General features: G+C 43.0%; 1 protein-coding gene across 2 annotated transcripts in view; it reads right to left on the reverse strand.

The window, feature by feature from the left end:
• The window catches only part of luzp1 (leucine zipper protein 1), a 48,586-nt gene extending 36,636 nt beyond the window's left edge, over positions 1-11,950 (reverse strand). For both annotated transcript variants that reach the window (XM_085142823.1, XM_085142824.1), the window contains exon 1: positions 11,558-11,950. The gene's annotated coding sequence lies outside the window, so the exon portion shown is untranslated. The remainder of the gene's footprint in view (positions 1-11,557) is intronic.
• Positions 11,951-15,975: the final 4,025 nt, after the last annotated feature.

The raw sequence follows: 15,975 nt of genomic DNA on the forward strand, positions 1-15,975 counted from the left end.
ACCGGAGAAGAGCTGATGACTCGGGCATGGCCAGACTGGCTGTGCGTGTCTGCTTTAGTTAAGCAGATGGGCGAGTATGTGTGTAATGACCGTATTATCTGAAACATGTTGAACTGGTCTGAGAATGTCCCACTGAACTCGACACAGCCGTAGTCCTTAAGTGATTTGTACATTAAGGCCTCAGTCACACAGACCAGTCAGCGACCCACTGGAAACCTCTGTTCATTAGGGAAAAACGCATATTCCCTGAATGCTTGGCAAGTGGTTGCTGGCTGTTGCTAAGTGACAATGGTCAATGAATGCTTGGATTGCTAACAGAATCCCACAGTCACCCGTAATGTGCATGGAGGACACCAACGTGTCTGCAAATACTTGCCATTTATTCGAGCTCTAAATTGAAAAAGTGTGACTGTAAATGAAGAATGTAAAAGTTGTTCCTCTTAAAATGTGCTTGTTACAGTGAAAAGGCACATCTTTTACTTTGATGCAACTTTACTTTTCACAGTTTCACTGCCACTTGGCGAGTAGTTTTTGAGTCTCTGCAGACAAGTTAGCATCTTCGACATAAACTGCTTATGACCGCGGCAACCTGGTAAGGAGGTTTTTGGTGCATCCTTCTTTGCAACTGCCGGGAAACTCCCATAATCACTTGCAAACAAGTCAGGGGAAACACTGGTGGTTACCAGGGAGTCACTGAATGGTCTCTAGGCCCGTGTGAATCGATTGCACCAACTACTCATGACCACTTAGGGAATACACATTTTTGCACCAGTGGTTGCTAGAAGGTCACTGACTGGCTCCCAATTAAATTATCAGAGAATTTCTTGACTGGTTTGTTGATTTGATGGCATCATCATCGGCTTTTATGTTGGCATTATTCAACTAATCATCCATTTAATCATGTAAAATAACCTTTAAATGGGACCTATTATGCTTTCATTTCAAGTCTATGAATTTGTTAGAGTAGCTCTGCACAATTTACAGTTCAAATCCTTAATCTTACACTGGAGCCATGGTGCAACTCATCATTTCATCCATTGTCGGCAATACTGACAATGCCGATATACGATTCAAACAGCAGGTCGTTGGGGCTGTTGTGTGCCTGAGACAACCATGTTAGCAAATCTGCTCTCACTAACATCATAGAGAGCCAAATGCAGAAGCGCTATCACTTTACATCATTTTACAAGTATAATTCAATTAGATATAGCTAAAAGCAAGCAGATAAAGTCTGTTCTGGTTCTGGTTAAGAGACCATAAGGGTATATTGCTTACGGTTTTGAATTTGTACAAACCCTCAGACATGAAAGGAAATGGAGACAGTCATACATTACTGGTGTAACTCCAGAACACAAGCTGGTGTTTAAGTGACAGTGGTGCAAGCACTAACCTTGGAAATGTTCACATCCTTCAAAACAAATACCCAAATTACTTCCAACAGTCTCCCAGCCTGAATTGGTTGCATGTCACACACTCCTCTTGTTTCCTGTCTAGATCGACTGTTCTAATGGGGGAATAAACACCCCAAAATAAGTTTTAGTTGTAGCTCTCCTTGGCCAAAATTCTTCTTTTTCCTACTCCCACTTACTACATAAAACTGACATAAAAGCATTTCATGGCTCTTGAAGTAAAAGCTGCACTTTAGCAAGTCTATTTTTATGGCTTCACCATAGCAGCATTGTGCTGCTTCACTTCCCCTGGTCAGGGCAGCTAGCATGAGAAGGAGCTCCAAAAGCAACGTTGGCATGGAGGAGAAAACCAGCAAACCCGGCCCTCAGCGGCCCTTAACAAAAGGCAGCAGTGTAGAGATCCCCTCAGAAGTAAAAGCCAACCAGGGAAGAAGAGGGGAAAGGGCAGAAAGGAGGGGGAAAAGGCTGAAAATAGTCCAGCAGTCTGAGTCTGCATGCATCAATGCCACAATGACGAAAGCTCCAAAAAGAAGCAGACTTGTTAATAGATGGATGGCTGGAAGAATATGAGGAGGGATGCCTTGAGGGGAAGAAACACATCTTAGCAGTTTTAAATATTGTGGGTGAAAGCAAAAGAACAAACTCAGGAGGAACGTCATGTCAAGCAAAGGAAGCAAAGGTCATACACATCAAATTGTGACAACTTAATTACCTTTTCCATTCAGCAACTTATTTCAGAACTTTCTAAAGGCACAAAAAAGTATCTAAACATCTAAAAACAAGACAAAATAGCAAAGGATAGGAGAGGGTAGGAGACACAGAAGAGGGGATAAGTATGTAACAACCCGCCTGTCTGTCTGAACATTCCTCTCTCGGAGAACATGTATATTTTCTGATCACAAGAAAAATAATCCGCAAGAGGAATTTTATTTTGAGAGCCGCCCCGTAGATCCAAGGCCTACAGCAGGCCAGGGAGTAGTGTGTGAAAGCGAGTGTGATGGCGAGACTGTACATGTTCCCCTCACACGCTCAGTCACGATTTAAGTGTTAAATAGTGAAAACACCACATGTATCACCGGGCAGATCGCTTGCAAAGGAAGAACATTTGAGGATCCACACTGCTCAAGTCACACATGATCAAATGAACAAAACTTCACAACCTCCCCCGACACACATACACACAAGATATATGAGGTTACATTTCAGCCAAAATTGATTTCTGAGTTCTTCTTTTGAAGACGTTGATACCGCTATCACTCATCCAAAGTCCATTTGTTTTAACCACAGTCATCTCATGTGCGACTGTAAGGAATCTGACACTAAAATATAGTTGGCAAGCAAAAGCAGGCAGCTACATATTTTAAACTAGACTGCGAAGCATTTAAGTAGTTTTACATTTTAATAAGTAAGCAATTTTGCACTTTAGCTAAAATAAGTAGATCGATACCAATCTAATGTATCTTTAAGCCTACAGCTGCTAGCCAATCAGAGCTGGGGTAGCACAAAGGCTGGAAACAGGAGGAAACAGCTGACCTGGCTCTGCCCAAATGTGACAAAATTACTAATTAACAAGTGATATCTTGTTTGTTCAATCTGTAGTGAAACAAAAAGGTAGAGAGCGAGACACAGGGAGTAGTTCCATTTCAAACTGTTAGGTCCAAATTAGAGAAAAAGGGATATCGTAAGCAGCAAAGTGCAGTATTATAGGCAATCATCTGTGAATACCCCAGAGTAAAGTAAAAGTAAAAGCATAACTGATGAAGTCTGATTATGATGCAGAGCAACCAATGAACCTTGGTACAGATTCTTCAGCTTGCTGGGACTCTAAAGCTGGAAGGATGTTAACACCTTTCCTCTGAAGAACATTTTCCCCACATTTGTGTTAGCACACATTCGACTGGGTTCATATCTAACAATAAAAACAACAAATTTCGCATTTTTCACACTGAAAACGAACACTTTGTTCTGAACGTTTATTCGTGTTTTTCCTTCATCACATTTCTGCCGTGGAGGTTCCCAATTCTAGATTTAACGACTGAGATCAAAACAAAAGACACCCGGCACATCAAAGAAAAACGACAAGACGGCACACGCATTCGTTAGTGTCTCTCGGGGCCTCGCCCTAATGTGGCGGCACCTGTATGAGGACAAATAATTACTGGATATTGCAAGTTATTCACTCTCTTGTGAGTTTAATCCACAGTCCTTAGCTTGTGTGAAGAGGAGTTATTATGAACTGAGAAAAAGATTTAATCATCTAAAAGTATTACCAAGTGGACATTTTGGCAACCGCAAATTAAATTCAATAAAAGCTGCAGGTTAAGAATAAAGCTGTACACTCTTGACCTCACCATGAACTGGACCGGTATCGCCATAGCAAAAGCCTACCAACCACCGTCACGTCAGTCAGTGGCCATTGACTGCAAATAACAGACTAAAATATTATGATTTCTGTAACTATAAGGCCACAGACAAGAGGTTGAAAGAGACATATTGCAGCTTTAAGCACATAAACTCTTATTAAATTGTAGAGATGGTACCCAAAGCATACAAACCATACTGCTGGGTGAAGGACTTTGGTTCAACATTTAGCCTTTTATGGACATTATTGAGGTTACAGCGATGCTGGTTACTTAGACATCTGTGTTTGGTGTGTAGGTGGCATGAGGTGGTGTTTGCCCATCTTTTTTTACCACCTGCGTTGGTGGCTTTTAACCTTTAACTTGATCATTGCGAGGCAGTGTGCACCATCTTCCAACAGAAGCATCACGAGACTGAAACAGAGCATGATGTTCACCTTTCTTCTGTCCAGAGCTCTAGGAAGAAGAACATGTCTCGAATCCAGACTGCAATGGCTCCTGAAATATGCCAAATATGCCCCTGAACACCCCCCCCCCCCTTTTCCTGAGGACGTAAGCCTGTTTCATAGTCCACCCTCCTTCCCTGCTCGGCCCCCAACCCACAGCATTCCTGCGTTTTTACAGAGCTCCGAACGCACGCATTCTTATATTCACAGATGACCCACTCGCATAAAAAATGTTAAGGACATTAATAACACAAGTTTCCACCCAGCTGACCCAGACATGCCTTTTAAGGGTAAGCAGTTCAGATTTCTCTTTTCATTAACTTCCAAAAATACTCCTGGACCAGGCAGGGCAAGAAGGGGTAGGGGGGGAGTGAGAGGGAAAAAAATAGGTAAGTAGGGGGTTCTCTCCCCTCTTCAGGAAAAGGAGAAGGAGAGAGTGAGACAAGATAACAATCAGAAGGAAAGTCAAAATATTGGCCAGTTAACGAGGAGAACAACTGAAAAAAATAAAAGTGCGTCTGAGGAATTTACTAGTTATGTCTTAACTTTAGCTCTCCCCTGTTAAAACGCCTCAGTCCCTTCCTCCAACTCCCTCCCTCCGCTTTGCTGTGCTTCCTACACGCTTTTGAAGTCTGTTTCCTTTGCACTTCTTCCCTCTTTTCTTCCAGCATTGACAGGATAGCCATTTTTTTTGAGGAGCCTGTACAGTGCAGGAACAGAACAGGCTCACAGGGGACTTTCTGTAAAAGAGCTTGTTGGAGGCTGAAACTGGAACGTAATCCCACGCAGGAACCAGTAGGAAAAAGTAAAAATTACCCAGAGGCAAACCTCTTCCCTGTCAGATCAACCTGAAAGCATGTAAAAGGCAAAAACAGCAGCAGCACCACCACCACCACAGTGACCCACATTATCAGTGAATGTGGTCCAAACTCCAAGCCATGTGGGGCAGCCGGCCGATTAAACATTAGAGGACTTATCAAAAGGCAGATATCAAGATACATGAAATGCCACCACTCCTCTTCATGAACTAAAATGCCATCATCCATGCATCTGCTAATCTTTCTCTGTCCTTTCGATGGTTGCAGGGGTGGAGTCTACTCCCAAAATGCAGATATAGAACCACCCTTGCTCGCACACACTTACACCCATTTACCTAAAGATGCCTTCGGATGCTGGAGTAAGCCGGAGTATGCAGAGATAACTCGTGCAGACACAGCACAGAATGAAAACATGCCCGATCCATAGCTGGAGCAACACGCCAGGTCCCAAAATCTTCTTGCTGTGAGGCAACTGTGCTCACCAATACGTCAAAAAAAAAAAAAAAAAAAAAAAAAAAAATAGCCATTACGACACAACTTATCTTCAGTGTACCTGTGATAAGCAGCAACAAGATTTATTGGTATTGTTTGCAAAAGATAGACAAGGAGCGAGATAGGAGACTTTAAAAAGCTGGCTTGCATTAGAAACCCGGCTCTGTTAAATCTGAAGACTAAACAAACTGCAGATTACCAAACGACTGTGGCCCTGGGAACAAAGGCCAAATGTAAAAATTTGTGAATCAGCATGAAGTTAACCACAAATAGATTACATTCCAGTTTGCAGTTATGGACTGGATGCTACATGCATCTTCTCATTTGGCGGACGGTTGAGAATCTTAAATGAGGACCAGATGAGGATTTGTGTTTCCCCTCCGTGGCTGCATGTGAAGAACGCTCACATGGTCAACATCAGGGCCGCTACTTGGTTTTGGGGATGAGTGTGAATGAATTAGGACACCTGAAATATGGCAGTGCGATTTAAAACTTGCAGATAATTCTTAAGAAAAAGTCTTTGAGTCTGTGAGAATAATGCATTTGTTATTGAGATTATACTGATCACAACCACGCCTTTTTGGTTGGTTAATATCCCGGTTAGCATAGCATGTTTTACTAAGTTGACTCTAGAAACTAGGTCAAAAAGGACTTACAAGCATTATGGTGTAGCTCTCCAATAAGAGTGGAAAACAAGGAAATAGAAACGTGCCCTGCAAACTCAGACTTCAGGTTCAGCAAATGTTTGAAAAACTCCCCTTTTCCCCTCAAACTCGACGAATCACAGTTCTCTGGCAGCACTCACTGATGCATACATTTTATCTGGTTTAGCATTACACCTGCTCAATCTGGCACATTTTCCCTTTCTTAACCCCCTGCTGTTGGAAAAACTTTCATAACCACCCAGTAACACAACACAATCTTTTACAGGTCACTAAATACTTGATACGCTCCTTTGACCAATGGGTTAAATGAGTGGCAGAGCTAGATAATATTTGCTACAATGGATGGGAATCCCATAGCAGCTCCAAATTTTCCAGCTCTTTGGAACTGTATGTCTTGAAGCTTATGACTTCTATCTATAAATGCTTGCATGCTTCTTTGACATTTGCACGATCATACAGCTTCTGCACACCCGATTCACATCCAAGCCTTTGTCTACCGTTTCTACACAGTGGTCCGACGCGGTGATAAAAAAAAAAAAAGAAGTTTGTGCTGAGTCTGAATACCTGTACGGGTCTACTACTCATAATTCTGTTAAATAAAACGAGTTATGAGTAAAGAAATTGCCAAAAGTTGTTGTTTTCAGTTGTGATCAGAGAAAGGATGGATAAATCCAAAGCATGAAAATAAAAGTAAAGCAGTTTTATTTTAAAATAAAAATTCCGAACCAATTTCGACATTCCACAAACAAATTCATGCAGGATTGGTGGAGATTTTAATGTAAATCGTGACAAAATACAATCAAGATTTTAACCTTTAAATCGTGCATTAGCATGAAATTGTACTGCAGATGTTCCACAGTCACGTACACCTACAGCTGCAAACAAATGAGATAAGTGCAATGTTGAAACCTCCGTAAGTGGCCATTCAACTACACGATAAAAAAAGCTTGCGAGGCTGTTTGGCACACTATGAAAGACTAACAATGGAGATTCGTTTACACTTACACACACACTAGAAGGGATATCAGCAGAATCCATTCTTGTCTTGACATTCTTACAGAGTGAGAGCATGTATTAGTGTGTCAGCGTATGAGTTATTATCAAGTTGTGTGAACACTCAGGGCTAAAATGTACCTCTGGCTACTGCTCGCTGAGTGACTGACACTCTCAGCCTCTAGGATCTGATGACAGCACTAAGCAAAAGTACCTTCAAATGCAGAAATACCTGCGTAGGCTCACATAAAATGAGCCCATGAATAAACAGAGAGTTCAAAAGGTTTGAACTCCAGCTGGAATCACAGAGCTCTGCCCTGTTTCAGGCCCGTCACTGCTGATCAAAATCAACTGAAAATCAAAAAAAGCAAACCAAGACCAAAATAATTCAGCACCTGGAAAAAGACAAGTTATGTTTGGTTTATAACTTTTGCTTTTAGTTCATTGTTTTCATTTTTCCCATTTTTCCCCCTATTCATTCACTGTTCAAACAGTTAAAGACAGAACTGCACACAGAAACGTATGTAAAGAGCAGCTTGTTTTTTTATTTTTATAAGTAAATAATAATTTAAGACTGAAATATTTCAGTTAATGAATTCTTAATGTGCACTCTGATGTTTATGATCATAAAAGGGGAATAAACAACACAGGTTTTCCACAAAGGAAATCCTGGAAGCTGAGCGTGTTTTATCATTTATGCTTTAAAAATAAATGACACCGTCAACTGTCAGATTAGCTGCATGTTGATGTTCTCAGATGACTAACTAACTGATTGATTCACTACTCCTTTCAGCTCTTTCTACTTTAAACACATAAACACGCGACATGTACAATACGTCCAGTCAAAGCCTCACGCTGCCGTCATCGTGGCACTAAGCCATCTTCCTACAAGTCTGCTTATACACAGACAGCAGCTCCAGCTGGCTTGCATGTTATCAGCAGCAGCCCTTGTCCCGGATCCGGAGTCATTTATTGCATTATCACAAAACACACACATTCATAAAATGTTATGCGCTCACAGGATGAGTGTGGGCTTCAACAGAAGGCGCTCAGAGATCATGATTCATTTCCACTACTTCAAGTAGGCCCCTGGTAGGTTCGTAACAACATCACTTTGCATCCTGCGCTGCTCTATTCCTGGGTGAGAGGGTTACTGAGGGTGAAAGAGAGAGTCTACCTCTAAGAATAACCAACACCATCCGGTCCCAATTCTAGACGAGCTATCTATTACAGCATATTAGGATGTATAGGTTATGCTGCTCGTGTGGGTGCTGACTCTCCCATTTATACCTTTGAGGACTCCTAGAAATGCACCGCTTTCCATTAATCTGATCATATCAGGTTCACACAACTTTGCAAAGCTTCAGACCGCAATCTGACCAGGTCAGACTAACGTAGCTGCACGTGTCCGACCTGCAAGTAATCTGTGGCTCCCTCTGTGTCTGAATGAAGCCACGAGGAACATTAATGTTAAAAGCGACCTACTCAATTAATGCAGTGCTATAATCTGCTATAATGCTAATTGTGACACACAGAGATGGGCGAGAGTCTGGGTGATGAGAGAGAGAGACCACAGAGCAGAGAATGATCTAACCTACGATAATATGCAGTTACTGAATAGAAATTATGATTCTATAGGTTTTAGAGCTGTTTCTTATGTGTATAACAGGGAATAGCAACAAGAGGTGGTTTTGTCCCCTCCATTTTTTGATATCATAGGAAAAGGACTGACAGCTATAGTACGGTAGTTCCTTCAATCAATCACAGCAATGACAATATGCGTTCTTATTTCTTTGCACTTGCAACGCATGACGTCAGTGCCAATGTCGTGTAATTCCACACTGATGTGTGATCGCGCAACACTCACAGGACGGAGTGTGTATAAACCCTGATGTCCGGAGTGGCAGTAATATTAGCGTCGACAGGCTTGGGTTTGACATTCCCGGTGGTTTGATTTTCCCAGGCAGAAAACCTCAATATTTTAATTTAATCCCCAGAGCATTTATTTAGCCACTCCGTAATCCACAGGTCCAGTGCTTAGTCTGATAATTACCCTTATTGGACACCCATAATGATTAGTTTTTGGTTTCACCCAAAGCGGTGCAGGCAGTTTCATAGGGCGGTCGCAGCGCTTTGCAGAGTGGAAAACCAATCATGCGTGCTATAGCTCAGGTCATAAAAGAGGAGAAAGAGGTATGATTATTACTGCGAATGGCAGGCGACAACCCCCGGAGGGGAAAAAAAAAAGTGCTGCAAACTCTTTGTGCAACTCTTCACTTCTTGGCATTCATTGTAAAGATCGCAGAACAGGTGCTAGTAGTAGCTGAGACTTCTGCTGTGTCAACATTAACAACTATCATTGTGCTGAGCAGTGGTGTCAAAGAAAGAAGGTCAAAGAGGGCATCTGCTGTGAAATATCCCCCCCCTGCAAGAGCCAACTGAACCAAACCAAACTTTGAGCGCATTTTCCGGGGAATGGACGCGCCAGAGATCAGACATTAATCAGGGGAAATTTAGACATCTTACTCCTCACTTCGCTGTTACTCTCATTTGATTTTCCCCTTTACATTTCCACCCCAACATTTCCAAACTGACAGCATAAACTGCCAACATTCCCTCCACATGCGGTTTAATAATCCCACCCAGAAATACCAAAATAAGCCCTTTTTGCGCATCTACCACTGTGACAAGCTTCCCTGCGAGTGCCTGTCCGAGCTGGTAGCTCAGCTGGTATGTTCTACAGCTGGCTGGGAGGACGAGCCTTACGGGAAATTCATCAGGGATTTTTTTTTGTCTCCTTCATGTCTCAAACAGGTCAAGGCAGGTCCCCTCCATCTCCTCCCTTCCCCTCGTGCTCTTTATGAGCCCCACCTGGCAGATTAGTATTCCACCACCACAAGTACCTTTTCTGCTGTTTACACATGCGCACACATTCATCTGTCACCGTTCTGGTGAAGGAATACAGGACACACACTGTTCAGACTACGCCCCTACCACCACCAGCACCACATTGTTTTCACACGTGTAGGCCGATACTCAAACAGAATAAGGATGTATTGTCATGTTTGTACCTTTAACAAAACATCCGAGGGCAGCAGGACATTGCAGTTGTTTTAGTTGTCCTTTAACGTGGCAATTTCAGTTATATTAGTTGATGGAAATGCCTGATTTTGTATTTGCATTCCAGTCTAAGAAAGGCCCAGACAATTGGGTAAAAACTGTTATCAGTCAGTATTGGTCTTGTTGAGTAATACTAGATAGTTTTGCCAAAAAACAGTCATGTATATATTCATATTTTCATAGTTTCCCTGAGACAAAAAGAGAAAAGACACTCAGATTGGACCAGAATTTCAAGCAAATGTCTATAATTTAAATAGGTTATATGTTTCTTATAGGCTAGATTGTCCACTGTTTAAACAGCTGTAAAATGGATCAATTAACTCTATTCTAACAAGGGAGTTCAAACTTTCCTTACCAACTTGAAAATAAGCTCATTCAGTAGGTGGTGTGTGTGCACCATAGGCTGGTCTGTATGTGGCCCAAGGATGGCTTTGAGCCCAGTTTGTGGTTTTTTAGTATGTAGCTTACAACTGAGCGTAGGCAATATATATATTGTTTGCGTGGCACTCTACAATCACATATCATCATATTGTTCAGTATAAAAACCTTCCGATATGGCAGCAGAGTCCAGACCATCGTATATTCACAGCACTGTGCAGCAGAGTACTCACAGCTGAGCAGACTGCCATGCAAAATTAAGACATGTTTTCGGCTATGTATTTCACAACTAGTTTGTGTAATGCATTGCTTCAAAGATAATAAACACTGACCACATCACATCCCCTTGTCAACACAACTCCAACACGGGGCAGTGTTTATATCACAATTATTTACTCCCTACACTCTGAAAAGTCTGAGTACATGCAACACACACACACACACACCCACACACCAAATAATGTCAAGAACACGTCCAAGCAGCCTCCACACTTCTACTCCATGTTCCTACAGCCCGGGCAGCCAGTCTGAAAGGACTGACGTTACTATGTGCGTAAAGCAGTAAAAAACGTATCGAGTGCAGAAGCAGATAAATGCAACCTCATAACAAAAATGCCAAGTGTTACCAAAAGAAGATATGAACGGTTTATGTGCGGCAACATTTTAACCACCTGAGGTTTCCCTGCAGAGCTGGATGCTTCAATTTGGCTTAAGAACGACGACGAGAAGGAGGAGGTGGAGGGCTGAAAAACTTGCCGCAGTTCACACTTCTGCAGTCCGGACTCCTCGAGTCTCAGCAAGCCGCTGTGTGAATCCCCAAATATACACTCCGCTTCTTCCTCCAACCCCAAACACAGAATAAAGACTCAAATTTACCTCAGCAGTTCCACCGCCGGGTCCGGAAAACGCAACGGTAAATCCACAACTTCACGCGGGTTGAGCTCGTGCGGACGGTAGGGCTCGCTGCAGCCGACACGGCCGGGACAAGTTCATCCACATATTCTCAGTCAAGACCAGAGAGTTGGAGGCGATAGGGGGAACCGCTTTCTGCTTTCCCCCTTTCCCTCAGTCGCTTTCGCTGGTCCTTTCCTCTCGGATATTCCCCTCCCTGGTCCTTTTGAGATCAAACCATCACATTCCACCGCGTCCTTAACAATGAAAAAAGGTGGGTTTTCCTTTTCTGTTGCCGGAGGACCCACCCCTCGGGATGACTCTGCCCGGTCTGACCGCAAAGAGAACGCCCTTCCCGGCGTCAAGGTCCCGCCTCTCTCTTTTTCCCACAGAACATACACAAGCCAGGCCGGTGAGGAGGAATGAATCCGAGCTGGATCCTGCATAGATGCAGGCTACTGCTTGTCTCTGAGCAAACGTATCATAAAAACCAGTTGTCTGTGAACGCTGCATGAACTATTGTTTTATGGCATTTATACCATTTGCTGGGCTCAGCAGCACCTGTAGCATCCCACAACACGTTCAAAGATCATATCCATATTATTAGGATCCCCCCAAGAAAGTACTGATTACCACAAAAAATATTGGGGCTATAATATAGATGAAATGTCCAAACACTATAAGCTTGTTGGGTTCTATCAAATGTCTCTAAATATGTATGGACTAACCATTATACAAAACCAGTCAAGACCACAGTCTTCCCTTACGGGAATAATTAGTATGAGTTCACCTCTCTATTCCCTCTCTTTCAGCTCTCAAATATGGTTGTTTAATACGCTGGTGCCACTTGAATGAATACTATAGCATTTTTGTTTGTTGTGCTTTCTTTTTCCCCATGTGTAACTGTTTGCCAATAGTAATGACTTGTCACAGCCGTCTAGACAAATACACACAAACTAGTCCTGGTTTTCCCCAGAAAGTTTTGGAACAGAGGTGTATTGTTCGCTCTGTTTCTGCAGCACGGCCACAAATTCTCCAATGGGTGTTTATTCTCTTTTAGTTGCATGACACTGAAAGTCTGCAAGATGATAAAATATGAATAAAATGTGATAGGCATCCAGCCAATTAGGTGACGTCACGCCCACACAAACACTCACTCACATTAAGGAGATTGTTTTTGTGTTCCTTAAACAGTTTTGCATAATTCCCAAGAAGCGTAGCTTTATTTGACAGCACGTGATAACACTATTAAAACAAAACCCACCCTTCTTTCGTTGGTTGTGCTGTTTCCCACTCGTTTAACATACCTCTGTCTCAGAAGTCATTCTAGTCATGTAACTTGACACAATGGGCTAAGAGAGATATAAATAATGTTTTCACTCTCGGCTGGTGGGGAAAGATACCAGAGATACCAAGGAATCAAAGAGAAATTAAATCCTTTCAGATGATGCTGAAATCCAGAGGCATAGCTGGGCATGCCTGAATGCCACTGCATGAGAAGCCAACCACAGGTGTACCTGAATATGCATGAGCGCCTATGCATTTTCTATACACTTGATAGGTGTTTGCATATATATATATATATATATATGTATAATCTCTTGCCCACCGATGTCTTCTTGTTCCAGTAGCCCACTTCTCGTCAGGGTGCCCTGGTTCCTCAACACCTGAAGCGGACCATGTTGGTCCGGGCGACGTCCGAGCCACTGACATAAAGACAAGAAAGCTCCTTACCATGCATGGAGGGTTTCACCCCAAGTCCAGCACCCTGAGGCTGTACGCTAAGCGGAAGGAAGGGGGCCGGGGACTGGTGAGTGTCAGCACCACAGTCCAGGATGAGACAACGAACATCCAAGAATACATCACGAAGATGGCCCCAACTGACAGCGTGCTCAGTGAATACCTCAGGCAGCAGAAACCCAAGAAAGAGGAGGGAGACGAGGAACCATCATGGAAGGACAGGCCCCTGCACGGTATGTACCACCGGCAGATAGAGGAGGTGGCTGATATCCAGAAATCCTACCAGTGGCTGGACAAAGCTGGACTGAAAGATAGCACAGAGGCACTAATCATGGCAGCACAAGAACAAGCTCTGAGTACAAGATCCATAGAGGCTGGGGTCTATCACACCAGGCAAGACCCCAGGTGCAGGCTGTGTAAAGATGCCCCAGAGACAATCCAGCACATAACAGCAGGGTGCAAGATGCTAGCAGGCAAGGCATACATGGAACGCCATAACCAAGTGGCCGGCATAGTGTACAGGAACATCTGTGCTGAGTATAACCTGGAAGTCCCGAGGTCAAAATGGGATATGCCCCCAAGGGTGGTGGAGAATGACCGAGCTAAGATCCTGTGGGACTTCCAGATACAGACGGACAAAATGGTGGTGGCTAACCAACCGGACATAGTGGTGGTAGACAAACAGAAGAAGACGGCCGTAGTGATCGATGTAGCGGTTCCGAATGACAGCAACATCAGGAAGAAGGAACACGAGAAGCTGGAGAAATACCAAGGGCTCAGAGAAGAGCTCGAGAGGATGTGGAGGGTGAAGGTAACGGTGGTCCCCGTGGTAATCGGAGCACTAGGTGCGGTGACTCCCAAGCTAGGCGAGTGGCTCCAGCAGATCCCGGGAATAACATTGGAGATCTCTGTCCAGAAGAGCGCAGTCCTGGGAACAGTTAAGATACTGCGCAGGACCCTCAAGCTCCCAGGCCTCTGGTAGAGGACCCGAGCTTGAAGGATAAACCGCCCGCAGGGGCGTGCTATATATATATATATATATATATATATATATTATTTTGTTATTTGTCTTCTTCAAAGACAAATAACACAGTATGATAAAAACCTGTAGGATATGGTTTTATTTCTGACTTTCAAGAGCTACTGCTCTGCTGTGCGCACTAAAATAACCATTGATCTTTAAAAAAAATCCATCAAGGCAATAGAAACTGAGATGACATGTAAGTAAATGGAAAACGGCTTGTTTTATAAGCATGAGTATCGGTGATGTTTCATCCATCTTGAGAGGGTTGGCTCATGCACAGACAAGCTTCTGTCATTTTGGGAATTTGCCTTAATATATCAAGTGATATAAATGTGAATGCATTGCACAGACTGCGATCTAATGCATAAGGACAGGGTTACAGGGGAATGTAATCCCCTACACCACATGACTCTAGCACGCAGACACAAGCTGATTCAGGAAGAGCAGGTTTCTAGCCAACATCCTTCCTAAACACAAACACCCTTCAACAGCCAGAAACCTTTTTGTTCCAGTAAGACGTTATGGGTGAACAGCAAAATTTGAAATCAAGTCAAGTAAAGAAAACAAAAAACAAAAGAAAAAGGTTCCCAAGCAGACGCCGGCATTGTTTTGCTGTTTGTGATTCCCATGTTAGGCATTTTATCTTAACTAGAGTAGCTTGCAGCAGTTGCAACAGCAGATAATCTCTGATAATCCCATGTAGCACACTAAAAATTGCAAGCAACCAGTAGCAAGGAGTGTGAGGGTTAGGCCAATAGTCAACCAATGATATGCATTTGACTACAAAACAAGCATGAAAGAAATTAAATGAGAGCAAAGTGGAATCTCTTGCCTAAGCAAATATGGCTTATGGTGGAGCTTTCCTGCTTTTTATCCTTTTTATAGTGAGGATAAGGATTAATGTGCTTAATTCACTGTCCTCTCAGGGTGGGTTATAGCCAGTATAAACAGATGTAACCCTGATGGATCAAAATGTGGGGCAACTTGTCATGTAGAAAAACACTTATCGACTGCCATCAAGCAACCGTTGTGTTTGAAGGGGCCATATTCAAGATGGCATTCCCTCATTGTAATAATAATAATAATAATAATAATAATAATAATAATAATGTGTGGCTTGCAGTTGCTTAAACAGTCTTTTCCACTTAAAGCAATAAGAGTTAACATCTAACGGCTCTTATTAAGTTCTGATATTTGAAGTCTTAATTTGGAAATACTCAGAATGTCTCACGGGAGAGGAGCGAGAGGGCGAGCGCTCCAAATCCTTTGATACTTAAAAAAAGTCATGTCCTACTGTCAGGTCTTATATCATCTGGAAGTACAGATGCCTCAGTCTGTCTTGTTCACCCTCCCATGGCCCTCTCTTTCTCACTGCAGGGGGACATTCCTCAATCCTCAGCCTCTGGCATGCAGTAAATCTGCCTGAGAGAGACCTACTCTCTCAAGCCTGCCAAAAACAATCTGCTAGGAAAGACGTGCGGCTATTTATCAAAACCCAACCTCATGTTTGCCTTTTGTTCTCCTGACGAGCACGCAGAGCCATCAGGAATAAAATATCTCGTGTAAAATAGAAGTCTTTCTTGTCTGCCAGAGGAGAACTATCTCAAGGTTGAGCTGTGGTGACGGAGCCACTGTGAAA

The sequence above is a fragment of the Neolamprologus multifasciatus genome, chromosome 19 (genome assembly GCF_963576455.1).
Source record: "Neolamprologus multifasciatus chromosome 19, fNeoMul1.2, whole genome shotgun sequence".
Lineage (NCBI taxonomy): Eukaryota > Metazoa > Chordata > Actinopteri > Cichliformes > Cichlidae > Neolamprologus > Neolamprologus multifasciatus.